This window comes from Acipenser ruthenus, chromosome 44 (genome assembly GCF_902713425.1).
Source record: "Acipenser ruthenus chromosome 44, fAciRut3.2 maternal haplotype, whole genome shotgun sequence".
Classification (NCBI taxonomy): Eukaryota; Metazoa; Chordata; class Actinopteri; order Acipenseriformes; family Acipenseridae; genus Acipenser; species Acipenser ruthenus.
Genome location: NC_081232.1, coordinates 8,532,393 through 8,550,638, shown reverse-complemented (window position 1 = coordinate 8,550,638; position 18,246 = coordinate 8,532,393).

Below are 18,246 nucleotides of genomic sequence, written 5' to 3'. Positions count from 1 at the left end.
GGGGTTTCCCCCTCCGCCCGTGTTATTTTGTGTTTGTTTATGTATTTATTATTTAGATTTGTCGGCGAAGCGCTGTATGTTTTTTGTTTATAAATATGACTGCGTAGCCGATTTGTTTTGTTTCGCGTGGATGGGTAGCCCCGTCCACAGCAGTTAATAAACTCGTGCATATTGTGGCCGAGGGGTAATAGAATACTTACTAACTAGTTAAACCCCTCGGCCACGATATAAAAGCCTGCAGCTCGCTGCACTCTGTGTGGGTGTTAAGAGTGGAGAGAGAGGCGAGAGAGAGTGAAAGCGAAACTAAATACAAATAGACATAGGAACAGTGAAGGGAATCTGTCCAGTCTGACCTGTGTTGTTTCATTTATTTGGTGTTCATGACTTGTTTTTGTTTAAAATATTTATTTTCGCTCTGTGAGCAAAGTGTGTTTGTTTAAACCTTTTATTTAGTATTTTTTGTTGTTTGTAAATAAAACGGCAGCCAGCCGCGTCATTTACTTTAAACTGCTGTGCCTGGTGTCAGAGTTCTTCCTTCCTGCTTCTGTCTGACGTCACCGCCCAGCCACCCTGTCACACCACCCTATAGAATTAACTCATTTTAATTCATAAAGTCGAATGAAACCTGCTGAATAATGTTCCCTTGTTAACATATTGAATTCCACACCCTCTATATAGAATGAACTCACTCAGCTTCATAGAGTCCAATGAAAGCTGCTGAATAATGTTCCCTTGTTAACATATTGAACTCCACACCCTCTATATAGAATGAACTCACTCAGCTTCATAGAGTCCAATGAAAGCTGCTGAATAATGTTCCCTTGTTAACATATTGAATTCCACCCCCTCTATATAGAATGAACTCCCTCAGTTTCATAGAGTCCAATGAAAGCTGCTGAATAATGTTCCCCTGTTAACATATTGAATTACACACCGCTTTGTAGTTTTCCAGATTCAGTCAGCACTCGGATAAGAACATAAGAAAGTTTACAGGCGAGAGGAGGCCATTCGGCCCATCTTGCTTGTTTGGTTTCTTGAAGGATCCCAGGGTGTCAGCTTCAACAACATTACTGGGGAGTTGGTTTCAGATCCTTACAATTCTCTGTGTAAAAAAGTGCCTCCTATTTTATTTTCTGAATGCCCCTTTATCTAATCTCCATTTGTGACTCCTGGTCCTTGTTTCTTTTTTCAGTCCCCTGTGTCGACATTGTCTATACCTTTTAGGATTTTGAATGCTTGAATCAGATCACCGCATAGTCTTCTTTGTTCAAGACTGAATAGATTCAATTCTTTTAGCCTGTCTGCATTCGACATGCCTTTTAAACCCGGGATAATTCTGGTTGCTCTTCTTCGCACTCTTTTTAGAGCAGCAATATCCTTTTTGTAATGAGGTGACCAGAACTGAACACAGTATTCTAGGTGAGGTCTTACTAATGCATTGTAAAGTTTTAATATTACTTCCCTCGATTTAAATTCAACACTTTTCACAACATATCCGAGCATCTTGTTGGCCTTTTTTATAGCTTCCCCACGTTGTCTAGATGAAGACATTTCCGAGTCAACATAAACTCCTAGGTCTTTCATAGATCCCTTCTTCAATTTCAGTATCTCCCATATGATATTTATAATGCAAATTTTTATTGCCTGCGTGCAGTACTTTACACTTTTCTCTATTAAATGTCATTTGCCATGTGTCTGCCCAGTTCTGAATGCTGTCTAGATCATTGTGAATGATGTTTGCTGCTGCAACAGTGTTTGCCACTCCTCCAATTTTTGTGTCGTCTGCAAATTTAACAAGTTACTATACCAGAATCTAAATCATTAATGTAGATTAGGAATATTATTATTATTATTATTATTATTATTATTATTATTATTATTATTATTATTATTAATAATAATAATAATGATAATAATAATAATAATAAATTTGTTTTAAATTGTTTATCTAACTTCGCTAATACAAGCACACCTGCAAAAAATGTATTTTGTTCTGCAATGTATTTGCCACTGTGACAGGACAGCTTGGGTGGTGACGTCAGGCCAGGAAATGAAACCACAACACAAGCAAGTACTACAGGGCGAGACACAAATGCACTCAAAATAAAAGATTTAAACAAAACAAAACCACACAACACAAAAGACACGAGGGTCAAAACAAGCAAACACATAATAACTACAACAAGTATTGTGCTGGTAGTTGCTGCACTAGTAGCAATTCTAATTATTAATTAATTAATTCACTCACTCACTGTGCAGTCAAAGCTGCAGGTATTTATGGCCGAGGAATTAACTGCTATTAATTATCTTCATTATCTCCGCCAAGGTTTGCACGCGTTTAATAAATCTGCTTTACTGTCATATAAATTAAATAATTACTGGCCGACATTTCTTACGAGATGTACTAAACCAAAAAACAATAACATAATTCAAATACAAAATACAAAACATAACATGCACAGGGCCTCTGTCACAACTACATACAATACAATTACAATACAATTCACATTTCTATAGCGCCTTTCATCACAGGATCCCATAGCGCTTCACACACACACACAATGAATTAAACCATTACATTAAAAACATGTCTGATACATAATTTAATAAAAACAGACATTTAAAAAAGAGGCGGTTTTAATTGCAAAATGTGAAAAAGCTATGATAAAAAAAGCCAGTTTGTAAAAAATACAACAATTAAGATTCTAAAACAAACGTAATAAAATTGGAATACAAAAAACTGTAATTGTAAAATTTGAAAGACTTAAAAATAAAAAGCCAGTTATTTAAAAAAAAAGAACAATTAAAAATCGTCTAATTTAAAAAAAAAAACATGAATACAATTTTAAATTAAGAAGCGCAAAAGTAAAATAGGAAACTAGGAAAACACAAAAAAAGCTATTTTGTAAAAATATATTTTCAATCTTGATTTAAAAACAGAGTCCCAGCTTCCCTGATTTAGTCAAATAAACTAAGTAATAAATAAACACATACCTTTTTTTTCAGAAGTTGGTTCAGAAACAGTCGTTTTTTTTTTGTAAATTGTGCAACCTGCTTTTATTATTATTATTATTATTATTATTATTATTATTATTATTATTATTATATTTTGGCGCGGGACGGAAAGGTCTGTCTTTTCTTTTCCAGTATTTTCTCTCTTCTGTCTCGCGCTGTGTGACCGTTGCAATTTAAAAAAGGGCGGGTAGGGCGCGGTGATGACGTGTCAAACAATAAATATGCCATAATATAAAAACATCGAGATTAACACTATCTTTTTACAGGATAACAAACAGGTCATTTTCTCACAGACACCCCCCAACCCCGTGCCTAGCTGTGTCAGTTAAAGCTTTTATTTAGTTATTTATTATTACTGCTTCACTTTAGTTTCATGTTGTAAAGATTATACACCGATACCTTTGCCCTCAGAACACCTTACGCACCGTTTATTGCTGATGCTGCAAATACCACGAAAATTTAAAATGGAAAATTACTTGTTTCAGTGTTAAAGAGCACGTATTTGTTGTTTGTCACACAGGTTGTTTATCACAGTGCTCAAAACTATGAAACAAGATGGCGATGGCACATGATACTAACACTGAAATGTTTTGTTGTCCACCATCTTAGAATTTGAGGTCAATGCCATGAAACATACAGGTTGGCACATATTTAATTTTTTTTTCATACCCAAAGTAAAAAATATGACATCCTGGTTTTTGTGTTCTAAGTCCATATCCTTGATGCTCATCTTGATAAATTCAAGGAGAACATGGGAGCGTACTCGGAGGAGCAAGGCGAGCGCTTCCACCAGGATATACTGGACTTTGAACGCTGCTACCAAGGACAGTATAACGAGAACATGATGGGAGACTACATTTGGGGGCTGATTCGTGAAAGTGATTTACAGTATAATCGTAAATCTTGAAAAACTGCTCACTTCTAAATCTTTTGTAGTCATTTTTGTATTACTTTAGTATAAATATATGTTATTATTATTATTATTTCTTAGCAGACGCCCTTATCCAGGGCGACTTACAATTGTTACAAGATATCACATTATACATTATTTCACATTATACAGATATCACATTATTTTACATACAATTACCCATTTTTACTGGAGCAATCTAGGTAAAGTACCTTGCTCAAGGGTACAACTGCAGTGTCCCCCACAGGGGATTGAACCCACAACCCTCTGGTCAAGAGTCCAGAGCCCTAACCACTACTCCACACTGCTGCCCACTTTATGTGAACGAAAAGACACAAATTCGCCCGTTTTCTCATTGGAAATAGGTAAATTTCAAAATATCACTGTCCTGGTCACAAAAGCAAAGTTTGTGGGGAATAATAGTCATTTTCTATACTTTTGAGGCATAAGCAATTAGGAAATAACACTTACTACCCAGGAACCAAAAGAAAAAAAAAAAATGGTTACACGGTGTTATGAAGTAAAGTCTGGCTGGGGCAGATTGTCACACTGTTTTGGGGGTTAGTTGCCAGCAATAGCCTATATTTATATTGCTGTGTGTCAAGTGAAACTTCAGAACAAATCCATCAGAAGTGCTGCCAAAGATTTTAACATGAACTATCGGATTCTAACCCGGTATGGGCAGAAGTTGAGTCCTGAAGACACACAAGGGAAAAATGATCAGCCGTGGATACCAGTTGGATATGGAAAGAACAGAATGATTTTTACTGTAGAGCTGGAGGAACGCTTAGTAAAATACATTACAAAGACATCCGACACATATTATGGTCGTTCACCTAAAGAAATAAGAACATAAGAAAGTTTACAAACGAGAGGAGGCCCCATTCAGCCCATCTTGCTCGTTTGGTTGTTAGTAGCTTATTGATCCCAGAATCTCATCAAGCAGCTTCTTGAAGGATCCCAGGGTGTCAGCTTCAACAACATTACTGGGGAGTTATCACTATTATAACACATTTATATTCGAAAAAAATAAGGTATATCAATGATAGACATTAACAAAATGTTTTTGGTTTCTTTTTTAATCACTTGATCATTCATCCTTGCCCATGACGCACTTGAGTGACTGTGACTGAAGCAGATGCACTTAATCACCTAATTAGTGAAGCAGTTGATTGGATATGGAGTGATTTCAGCTGTTGAATTGCATGCTTCAATAAAAGCCATACAGAAAATCACAGGAAAAAAAAACAATATTCCACGTCTGTCGAGAGAGCAGCGCCTTCGTGCGATCGGCATGTTGGAGGCTGGACGAGGGCAGCGTGCTGTGGCTCGCCGTCTTGGGGGCTCACAGCCAGCGATTTCAAACCTGGCGAGACGGTATAACCAGACACACTCTGTCAATGACAGAGCCACCAACTGGGAGACCGAGAGTCACAACACCTGCCCGAGATCCACAGATCATTCTGCAGCATCTTCGTGATGTCGATTGCTAATCAGCACATAAAAAAGTCACAGTCTTATTTTAATTAATTTATCTTCAAACTGGGAACTTTGGAACCTCCGGGAATGAACATTCTGTTCTAATAATCATGACATCATCCACAGAAATTTTTATTATTATTCATTTCTTAGCTGACACCCTTATCCAGGGCGACTTACAATTGTTACAAGATATCACATTATTTTTATATACAATTACCCATTTGTATAGTTGGGTTTTTACTGGAGCAATCTAGGTAAAGTACCTTGCTCAAGGGTACAGCAGCAGTGTCCCCCCACCTGGGATTGAACCCACGACCCTCCGGTCAAGAGTCCAGAGCCCTGACCACTACTCCACACTGCTGCCCATAAAATGTTGTATAATTACAATTCTTGAATAACAACAAGTTGACTGCACTGTGTTTACTTTTTAAACAGATGAAGAAGGGCTTTTGCCCGAAACATCCTGAAAATAAAATATTTTTTAATCTTTTAAAACTTTGTGTACATTTTTTTAAAAAACATTTTCTTTCATATGCTTTCAATTTCTTTCATATGCAAATTTTTAAAATATAAAAATAATGTGCATTTTTGGTATAAAGCACCCACCTTTTATGGATGCCAAAGAAACGAGAAGCTTTATTAACTTATAAAAACCTGAAGCTGTGCTTTGTTCCCATAAACGCTTTGACAAGAATACCGTGGGATCTTTTAGAAGTTAGTTGTGGAGATTAAGTCATAAACAGTGTATGTATTGCTTCGTTGATTTACAGGAATGCTCTGAAGGTCGACATTTGAATTAGGAAGGGGAGATGGTTCCTTTTTTTTTTACTTGAAAAGTCATAAAGAAAAAACTAGATTTGTTCCTAGTGAAAGGAAGTGGTTGTGGAATATGAAACGTTGAAAATATACCTCGTTTTACTGTCGTTCCCGCAGTCAATACAATAATAGGCATATGGGTGCGCAGTGTCCTCTGGGAATTGTAGTTTATCTGGCACACGGTGAAAGGTGTTTCCAATCAGCAGAAATGCGGATGAAAACTACAACTCCCATCATCCACGCATGCCAACAAACAGGCTGGCTTCGCGTTTGATTATTCGGTTAAGTTCTTTTTTTTTTAATTCCTCCTACTGTTATGATAGATTTCTGGCCACTTTTAAAAATCTCCTTCACAAAATGTAATACGAAACAGGATTATGCAATTTCCAGTAGCCGACCCTTCACTTGTAATGGACAGTAGCAGTGCTTCAGCAGGGGGCGGGAGGGTTTGAGTTGTTCCTCCAATTAAAACCAGGGATTAGATTACGTCACCTGTCATTGGTAGTGCTGTGGTTATAGAGATAGGGGTTTATAGAGGGAGTCTTGTCTCCTCTGATTACAAATAATAATTAAAAAAACCTCTCTGGGCTCCTCCAATTAAAACCTGTGCACAGATCACGTGATCTGCTACAGCCAGTATTGCTGTTAATACAGGAATGTTGAATCCAGGGTTTTGGTTAAAATGTCATTTTTTTCTTGTGGTAACGCTTTCATTTTTTTGGAGATTAATTATTATTATTTTTTATTTATTTTAATTTAGTAGTCGCCATCCTCCGCAGTCCTCCGAAGCCGGAAAGGGAAAATTGTAATGTCGGACCTGGTCCGACACAGGACCGCAAAGAGTTAAAAGTAACTGTTCAGGGCAATACTATTATAATGTTGTAAAGCTCTGTGCTGGCTTAGAAATGTCTTAACCCTTTTGCGGTCCTATGTCGGACCTGGTCCGACATCGCAATTTTCCCTTTCCGGTCCAACGTCAGACCCTGTCCGACATCATCAAAAAGACATAAAAAACAGGTCTCTAGTCGTTTTTTCTCCGGAAAAAGCCGAGAAAACCATTCAATGGCCGAGTGAGACCGATAGGAGCCGAGAGAAGCTGAAAAAAAAAGGGGCGGATCTGAGCAATACACATAGCCCCGGCACCACAGAGATAACACGGACATAAACAAACAAGATAGCTGCTTCTGCATCCAGCACTCAAAGAATATCACAGACATTTGCAGAGCTTTTTGAGATGTTATAGTAATAAAATAATGACTTGGATCGCATTATTGAGGAGTTTGGTGATAAAACGAGTGATCAGGAGATTTATTTATCAGTATGCACGACTATGAAGAGGTATGTGAAAAATACAGCGAACGAGGAGTGGGGCTGGAGATGCAGTACTGAGTGTCCTGTTGATATGCAGAGCCTTTTAAACCTGTTTTACTGTGGAAAAAATACTTTTAAACAGAGCGTCTAAAATAAACTGCGCGTGTGAAAATAAATTGGACCTGACGTGCCTGACACACGCTGAATAAATGGACCGCAAAGGTTTAAAACAAGCAGAAATATTATTGCAGAAATCTATGTTAGCCTAATTCAAAAGATTCAGCAGGAATCAATGTAATAGCCTCGATGGAGCCACTAGGAATGTGCTTGTAACTAAAGTCTCTTATCAGCAGAAAGAGATTAACCCAGACAGCGGCCCCTCGGTTGTAAATCTTATCTAAGAATGTACCAAGATAATCTTTGTACCAGAAGAATATGTTTTAGCAAGCAAGGTTAAATTTGCTGACATGAACCAATGCTTTTACTTAGACAGGTTATTATCTAAGGGAAGTGATGGCACTCCATGGTACCAGAAAAATACTGTGTTTACTCGAATTTAAGTCGCACCCCCAAATACAGACACCAAAAAAAAAAATGCAATAATTAACAGCTAAATTACTTTTTAATTTCTAGGTGTCAATAGGGAACACTGTATTACTGTACATTAAAACATCAGAATACGACACCTACTATATTACAAATGCAAATGAGAAAAGAAAATATGTACAGTACTTTCAGTATCGAGTGACAGTCATTGCAGTTTATGGTAGCTGGGAAAGGATCAATTACCTTGGACTTTATTTCAGTCTGCTTTGTTGACCTCGTTTGTTTAATTTGGCCAGCGTGACTCTGTCACGTTCGTAAGCAAAATGAGAGCAAGACAGAAATGCGTTGTTCATTTTAAGTTTGGACTTTGGAGTTTACACTAGTGGGGTTCCCGTAGTTAAACCAGGCACAGACCATAATAACAGCAAGTAAGTTAATCAGAGAGCGATGGAGAATCCGCCATTAAGCAGTACATACCTGTGTTCCCTGTATCTTGTGCTCCTCCAGATAGAGAAAGAGATATTATGGGCAGCAGTGTGGAGTAGTGGTTAGGGCTCTGGACTCTTGACCGGAGGGTTGCGGGTTCAATCCCAGGTGGGGGACACTGCTGCTATACCCTTGAGCAAGGTACTTTACCTAAATTACTCCAGTAAAAACCCAACTGTATAAATGGGGAATTGTATGTAAAAAATAATGTGATATCTTGTAACAATTGTAAATAGCCCTGGATAAGTGCGTCTGCTAATAAATAATAATATAAATAAATGATTGTTTATTTTGAAGCTGGATCTGCGTTTATCATTTCAACAAGTACTATACTGGTAATATTTATTATATTTCTTAGCAGACACCCTTATCCAGGGCGACTTACAATTGTTACAAGATATCACATTATTTTTACATACAATTACATTATTTTTTATACATTATTTATTTATTTTTTTACATACAATTACCCATTTATACAGTTGGGTTTTTACTGGAGCAATCTAGGTACCTTGCTCAAGGGTACAGCAGCAGTGTCCCCCCACCTGGGATTGAACCTACAACCCTCCGGTCAAGAGTCCAGAGCCCTGACCACTACTCCACACTGCTGCAGCATTACATAGCCTTGTGACTCCATCTTTTGACACATAGATGCTGCAGTTTCTCTTCAGCAAACAAAATGACTTATTTTAAAAGCTGCATTTTAATATACCAGTACAGTACCGAGAGTAATTACTGTAGAGGGCAGTACTGTGTACAGTTGATCTTGTTCAGGGGTCACAAATGTCACAAATGGAGATTAGATAAAGGGGCATTCAGAACAGAAAATAGGAGGGACTTTTTTACACAGAGAATTGTGAGGGTCTGGAACCAACTCCCCAGTAATGTTGTTGAAGCTGACACCCTGGGATCCTTCAAGAAGCTGCTTGATGAGATTCTGGGATCAATAAGCTACTAACAACCAAACGAGCAAGATGGGCTGAATGGAGCCTCCTCTCGTTTGTAAACTTTCTTATGTTCTTATGTTCAAGCGCACCAGAATAATTGATATGCGCAAATGTAAATTGGTACCCCAACGAAAAACCTCGAATCCAAGTCCAAGTAAAAAATTGGCGATGACTAAATTTAAAAAAAAAAAAGAAAGAAAATTGCGCAAAGTCACAATACACACAGACTGCAATGCAATTTGCTGGTTTTTTTTTTGTATTACACAGCGTGTGTTCTCTTCGTTGCAGATGCACCTTTAAGTTCGGAGCCCGCTAGTTGGCAGCCTGGCTGGAGTTTCAGACCCACAGGTTGCACAGCTGTGTTGCAGAGTTTATTCGCTGGGTCACCTTCCAAACCCCCCTTTTATTATTATTATTTGTTTATTTAGCAGACGCCTTTATCCAAGGCGACTTACAGAGACTAGGGTGTGTGAACTATGCATCAGCTGCAGAGTCACTTACAATTACGTCTCCGGGGACCTCCTAGTTACAAACCCTTTTCTTTAACCACTGGACCACTCACAGCCCCCTTCCTCACTTCAGTAACACAGCTAATGGTTGAAAGACTTCTAGCGTGGTATGCGATGCTGATGCAGCAATAGGGAAGCATTGTAAAGCATAGAGAGGTGTGGTAAACCATAGGGAAGCATTGTAAAGCACAGAGAGGTGTGGTAAACCATAGGGAAGCATTGTAAAGCATAGAGAGGTGTGGTAAAGCATAGGGAAGCATTGTAAAGCACAGAGAGGTCTGGTAAAGCATAGGGAAGCATTGTAAAGCACAGAGAGGTCTGGTAAAGCATAGGGAAGCATTGTAAAGCACAGAGAGGTGTGGTAAAGCATAGGGAAGCATTGTAAAGCACAGAGAGGTCTGGTAAAGCATAGGGAAGCATTGTAAAGCACAGAGAGGTCTGGTAAAGCATAGGGGAGCATTGTAAAGCACAGAGAGGTCTGGTAAAGCATAGGGAAGCATTGTAAAGCACAGAGAGGTCTGGTAACGCATAGGGAAGCATTGTAAAGCACAGAGAGGTCTGGTAAAGCATAGGGAAGCATTGTAAAGCACAGAGAGGTGTGGTAAAGCATTGGGAAGCATTGTAAAGCACAGAGAGGTGTGGTAAAGCATAGGGAAGCATTGTAAAGCACAGAGAGGTCTGGTAAAGCATTGGGAAGCATTGTAAAGCACAGAGAGGTGTGGTAAAGCATAGGGAAGCATTGTAAAGCACAGAGAGGTCTGGTAACGCATAGGGAAGCATTGTAAAGCACAGAGAGGTCTGGTAAAGCATAGGGAAGCATTGTAAAGCACAGAGAGGTGTGGTAAACCATAGGGAAGCATTGTAAAACACAGAGAGGTCTGGTAAAGCATAGGGAAGCATTGTAAAGCACAGAGAGGTCTGGTAAAGCATAGGGAAGCATTGTAAAGCACAGAGAGGTCTGGTAAAGCACATTGAAAGACATGGTAAACACGGGTAAATGCAGAGTATAACCATGGGAAAAGCAAGGTGGAAAACTGTAAAATGGCCATGCAAATTGATTTATGTTTTGTACAATGACTTTCCTATGCACATAATTTGCTTGGATTTTACCACAGTAAACTTTCCTATGGTACTCTCTGTGTGTGTGTGTGTGTGTGTGTATATATATATATATATATATATATATATATATATATATATATACAGTATATACATATATATATTTTTGTATACAACAAATACATATATTTTTTAAAACATAAAAATTGCTGTATGCACTGTAACAAAGCCACGTACATATACGGGTCCTGAAATAGCGTACATTATTATTATTATTCATTTCTTAGCAGACGCCCTTATCCAGGGCGACTTACAATTGTTACAAGATATCACATTATACATTATTTCACATTATACAGATATCACATTATTTTACATACAATTGCCCATTTATACAGTTGGGTTTTTACTGGAGCAATCTAGGTAAAGTACCTTGGTCAAGGGTACAGCAGCAGTGTCCCCCACCTGGGATTGAACCCACAACCCTCCGGTCAAGAGTCCAGAGCCCTAACCACTACTCCACACTGCTGCCCCACATTGTCTCACTAATAATAATAATAGTTAATAAATAAGTAAATAAACAAACAAATAAATTCGAGATAAAATGGTTCAATGTCTTTTGGAATTTGCTTTTTTCTAAGTATGGGTTTGTAATGTGTGCCCCCTACTGGCCGAACAGGCACACTGCATGTGTGCATTAAAAACAAGACAGCAAGCCCGCTGCGGCGGGGCGGGGGAAACGCGATCCCGGGGCCGCTCTGCCTCCTGGCTTTTGTTCCAACTCTGCCCTAAAAGACTTAATTAGACCAATAATTGGTAATAATTGGTCCAATTAAATCATTTCGGGCACAGTTGGAACAAAAGCCATAGAGAAGGTAAATAATAGTAAATAAAAATATATAATAAATAACAGTAGTACTTTAATAATAATAATAATAATAATAATAATAATAATAATAATAATAATAATAATAATGATGGCGCTTTATTGTCTAAACAACATCTCCACGCGAAACGCACGAGGAATAAATGTATTTTTTATGACGTTTTATGACGTTTTACACGACGTTTCATAGCGAGTAATGTTGCTAGTAACATTACCATTCAAGTTGTCTTTCTGAAGTGTATTCATTCATACCCTTTGAAACCCAGCCCATTGAAAAAGACCGGACACAGGACCTGAATTATGTTATTATTATTTAATTGTTATCTTAATTGGGAAGCTAAAAAGCGAAAATTGTATTCTATTCAGAACAGAAAATAGGAGGCACTTTTTTACACAGAGAATTGTGAGGGTCTGGAACCAACTCCCCAGTAATGTTGTTGAAGCTGACACCCTGGGATCCTTCAAGAAGCTGCTTGATGAGATTCTGGGATCAATAAGCTACTAACAACCAAACGAGCAAGATGGGCTGAATGGGGCCTCCTCTCGTTTGTAAACTTTCTTATGTTCTTATGTTATTTTCAAGGCAATCAGAGTGGCTGACGATTACTTCGGTCATTCTAGTTTTGTTAGTTTCTCTCGGGAGGGATGGTCCCGGTAGTCAATCCGGAGGCAGAGCGGTGCTCCCGCAGACCTTGTCGGTGAAGTGCTGGGAGGATAAGGTCGTGGGGTCGGTCAAGCGGGATCTGTTCGGGATCGGCCAGCTGATCAAGGCTTCTGACGTCAGCCTGGGAAGCTGTGTCGTCACGCGGCTGGATGACGCGTCGCAGAGCGTCATATTTGAGGCTCCGCTGCAGGAGTGCGGCAGTACCCTCATGGTATTTATTGTTGTGATAAAACCATTCTATTTGGGTACAATTTGGGTACATTTTATTGACTTGATTTCTCAATTTTAGGTTAATGAAACGTTTTGTATTTAGTAGGGTTGCCACCTTTTGAAATACGAAAATACCGGACGCCCCATCCCCTCCTATTGTCTACTTCTTCATTTTTCTCTGCCATTGTGACTAACGTTTCTACTTAATAATTTCGCGCTTAACGTTATAGTATGCAAAGCTAGGAACCTACCGTTTCCAATATAATATATACTTTTTAAACCGCTGAACGTCCTGAAAATAGTTTTTTGTGTGTGTGTGTGTGTGTATATATATATATATATATATATATATATATATATATATTAGCTCAGAGCCAGCAAGCTTTTGACATTAAACTGAACTGGTGTTTCATATTCGCCGAACAATGTCAACGACTGTCAGTAATATTCAGGGCTTTTGTTCGTTTATTTCATCATATGAAATGTATTTCTTTACAAAATGATTTGGCATTTCTTTGTCTGTGTAGTAGTAACTCGGTACTTGCACGCTTAAGTTGTATTTTGCTGTCTGATAAGAAATCCTGCTCACGGCACATTATTTTGGGTTTTTTGTCTGGTTTTTAAGGGGTGAATTGCATATCCATTTTCTGTTTTATTGGCTGTACGCCTATTTAATTTATTGTATTGGTGTTTTATCGGGTACAACCGCACATTAGACGTCCTGAACGTGTAACCCACTTCGCCCTTCTTGCAAAGACGGTAGCTGATCAACTAGTCTACCGCTTCACACTGAAATACCAGCCGAGCAAGAATGCCAACGAGAATGCATCGAGTGCAACTGCATGAGGTGGGTCTTGCAAACTAGCTATTTATTTAAGCGTCTTTACTTAGAAACGTGTTTTAAACTGGGGGGGGGGGGGGGGATCCTGTTTTCTGATTGGTTAGCTGCGTTCTATCAGGCATACGTCAACCCCACAACTTTGACGCGTCTCCAAAAGCGTTTAATTTAAATCCATACGCAATTCTATAACGTTTAATATCTGTGTTAACTATCATTAATTTTAGAAACAGACCCAACAATCAAATTGATGGAAACTTTTTTTTTTGACTAATGGTAAAACGATCAATTTCCCCAATCTGAAAAAGTACCAATAATTCTTTATTTGAAAAGAAGAACGGCACAGTGGATTATTAACAGAAACGGAACTAAATCGACTCCAACGTGAAGGAAACCGAAAAAAAAAGCAGAATCGAAGCTTTCACACGGGCTGTGAACATCACACACAACCGGCTTTAAAAGAGAAACCTGTTGCCTTTTTTAATTTACTTTCTCATGAAGAAGTGAACGGTCTCCTTGGATAATATGCTTAGTTAAATATGGAGCGCAGTGCCGCATTTCTAGCTGGTATTTTTCGTTTTCTGAATGCTCCGCCTACAGCACAACAGTTTAAGTGAAAGACGCTGCGTTTAATTAACACAGCTAACAATCAAAGTTTTCTTGACAAACGAATAAAATACATTTTTTCAAACATCATTCTCTTCCAATTTAAACCTGGATCTGGAATGAAGTTGACGACGGTTGCTATGTGATGTAATCGCTCGCGCTCGGAGTCCACGGCATTCTTTCGTTTTTGATTGACAGCTCATCGATGTCCGGCGATTGTATCGGCAACACATACCGACATATCGACATATCGACATATCGAAGTTTGCTGATTTAGCTGCCAAGTAAAGATGTCTTTTTCCAGGTTGAACTTCCTTTAAAAATGCTGGAAGATCGTGCATTTCGGATTTATCTGTTAGCTGAAGTGTAAAATAAAGATTTAAGTTGTGTTACACACACACACACACACACATAGGCTACCAATATAAAATGTGGTTGAGCCAGTTTTTCGCAGTTTTACGGTACAGAATTTTCTACGTTTATCAGGTCCTGGCAGCTGAAGCCGGTAAAACCAGTAACTCTCTTTTTTGGGGATAAACAGCCTCACAAAAGATCAGAGATTAAGATCAGGAACATTCTTTAAAACACCCGCGCACAACAACATAACATGTTCAGGGAATTTGACTTTTTATAAACGAGAGGGAAAAAAACAACAGAGCAAAGAATGGATAATAAATCAGGGTTTCGGGATTTATTGACGAGTGCAGATTCTTATATTATTATTATTATTATTATTTATTTCCAGCAGACGCCCTTATCCAGGGCGACTTACAATTGTATACAAAAATACATTAAGAATCACAGTACAAGTAATAATACAATTAAGAGCAAGATAAAATACAATGACTTTGGTTCTAGCAAGTACAAGTATGACAAAATACGATTCAATAACGGAGCAGATAACAGTGTCAGTGATAGTTACATCAGGATATAATTAAATACAAAATACTACAGATTAAATAACACTTGACAGATTACAGTACTCTAAAGTACAGGATTAAATGCAGTAAAATAGGGAGCAGATAAGAGCAAATAAAGCACATTTAAGGAGGAGTGATAAGTGTCCAGAGGGGAAAAAAGAGGAGTTCTACAGGTGCTGTCTGAAGAGGTGAGTCTTGAGGAGGCGCTGGAAGGTGGTCAGGGACTGGGCAGTCCTGACATCTGTAGGAAGGTCATTCCACCACTGTGGAGGCGAGGGTGGAGAAGGAGCGGGCTCTGGAGGCAGGGGAGCGTAGCGGAGGTAGAGCCAGTCTTCTAGTGCAGGCGGAGCGGAGAGGTCGAGTGGGGGTGTAGGGAGAGATGAGGGTCTGGAGGTAGCTGGGTGCAGTCTGGTCAAGGCATATCCATTCTGGTTCTGCTGGACCGCAGTATAACGAAACACCGAGGATGGAAGGTGCCCACTTGAAGACTAAATGAAAAAGGAAGATTAAATAGTACTCCTTTCTTGAAGTGACAATTGATATGAAAAGGAATGTGATTTAATCGCATTTCACCTTGATCCACGTCTCAGCTTATACTGTTGACTAAAAATAGTAATTGGCAAGATCAGCAAATAAATTCTTTCTCATGATCATTCATTGGTACCGAAATATGAAATAGGCAGAACATTGCACGATGAAATTAAGAAGTTTAACAGGTTCCTTTCCATTTAAGCGATGCCCGTCAGCTATATATTTATATATAAAATCCAGGTTTAATACACACAATTATGATGCACGGGTAAGTATACACAAATATGAATGCAGTTTATGATTTGTCTGCTAGAGGGAGAAGTTGCACTCTTAACTTCTGTGTAATTTAAAAAAGGATCGCACACACATACACCAGCATGCTTTTTTAATTTTTGTATTTGATTTATATAAGCAAGATAAAAAGAAACACAGTAACATGATAATGCCCACACAGCAGAGGGAGGCTGTTCAGAGAGTATAAGAGCCTCCCTTTCTCTCTCTCTCTCTCTCTCTCTCTCTCTCTCTCTCTGCTACACCAGCACAAAGCAGAGGGAGGCTGTTCAGAGAGTATAAGAGCCTCCCTTTCTCTCTCTCTCTCTCTCTCTCTCTCTCTCTCTCTGCTACACCAGCACAGAGCAGAGGGAGGCTGTTCAGAGAGTATAAGAGCCTCCCTTTCTCTTTCTCTTTCTCTCATCCGCCAGCACAGAGCAGAGCGAGGCTGTTCAGAGAGTATAAGAGCCTCCCTTTCTCTTTCCTCTTTCTCTTTTGCTTGTTAACATATTGAATTCCACACCCTCTATATAGAATGAACTCCCTCAGCTTCATAGAGTCCAGTGAAAGCTGCTGAATAATGTTCCCTTGTTAACATATTGAATTACACACCCTCTATATAGAATGAACTCCCTCAGCTTCATAGAGTCCAATGAAAGCTGCTGAATAATGTTCCCTTGTTAACATATTGAATTCCACCCCCTCTATACAGAATGAACTCCCTCAGCTTCATAGAGTCCAATGAAAGCTGCTGAATAATGTTCCCTTGTTAACATATTGAATTCCACCCCCTCTATATAGAATGAACTCCCTCAGCTTCATAGAGTCCAATGAAAGCTGCTGAATAATGTTCCCTTGTTAACATATTGAATTCCACCCCCTCTATACAGAATGAACTCCCTCAGCTTCATAGAGTCCAATGAAAGCTGCTGAATAATGTTCCCTTGTTAACATATTGAATTCCACCCCCTCTATACAGAATGAACTCCCTCAGCTTCATAGAGTCCAATGAAAGCTGCTGAATAATGTTCCCTTGTTAACATATTGAATTCCACCCCCTCTATATAGAATGAACTCCCTCAGCTTCATAGAGTCCAATGAAAGCTGCTGAATAATGTTCCCTTGTTAACATATTGAATTCCACACCCTCTATATAGAATGAACTCCCTCAGCTTCATAGAGTCCAATGAAAGCTGCTGAATAATGTTCCCTTGTTAACATATTGAATTCCACCCCCTCTATATAGAATGAACTCCCTCAGCTTCATAGAGTCCAATGAAAGCTGCTGAATAATGTTCCCTTGTTAACATATTGAATTCCACAGCACTTTGTTGTGCTTCTGCTGTTATAAGGGTATGTTACACACGCTAAGTTATTTCATTCTGGTCAATATAAATCGCATGTAACGGTTGTCAATCAGTTGTATGATTGATATAAAAATAGATATTGACATTTGTATTAGCAGGAGTGCGATGATAATAATCTAAGCAATATTATTATTATTATTATTATTATTATGATTATTATTATTATTATTATTATGATTATTATTATTATTATTTATTTGACAGACACCTTTATCCCAGGCGACTCACACAGGTGTCACAGGGTTACAATGCAAGCTTCATATTTAAATACAGTGTAGTTTACAGCCAGTGCAAATAATAACACTACTAGAATCCAATATGAACTAGGATGCTCTGTATAATAATAACACTGCTAGAATACAATATGAACTAGGATGCTGTGTATAATAATAACACTACTAGAATCCAATATGAACTAGGATGCTCTGTATAATAATAACACTACTAGAATCCAATATGAACTAGGATGCTATGTATAATAATAACACTACTAGAATACAATATGAACTAGGATGCTGTGTATAATAATAACACTACTAGAATCCAATATGAACTAGGATGCTCTGTATAATAATAACACTACTAGAATACAATATGAACCAGGAGGCAACAAGTTAGGATCACAGTGAGTTAGATCTACAGTGACAGATTAGCAGTGCAATAGTGCAAGGATAGCGCATCAGCTGAGGATCCAGTAACGTGGTGCTGAGGTCAGGAGAGTCCAGCGCAGAGCAGGAGGGGCGGAGCAAGAGATCTACAAGCGTGGTCTAAATGGGGAGGGGGGGGGGGGGGGGTGAGGAGGCTGCGGATGTGCTGCTAATATGCGGAGTCAGGAGTAATAGTAAGCGGGTTTTCTGTGCTGTGCTGTGCTGT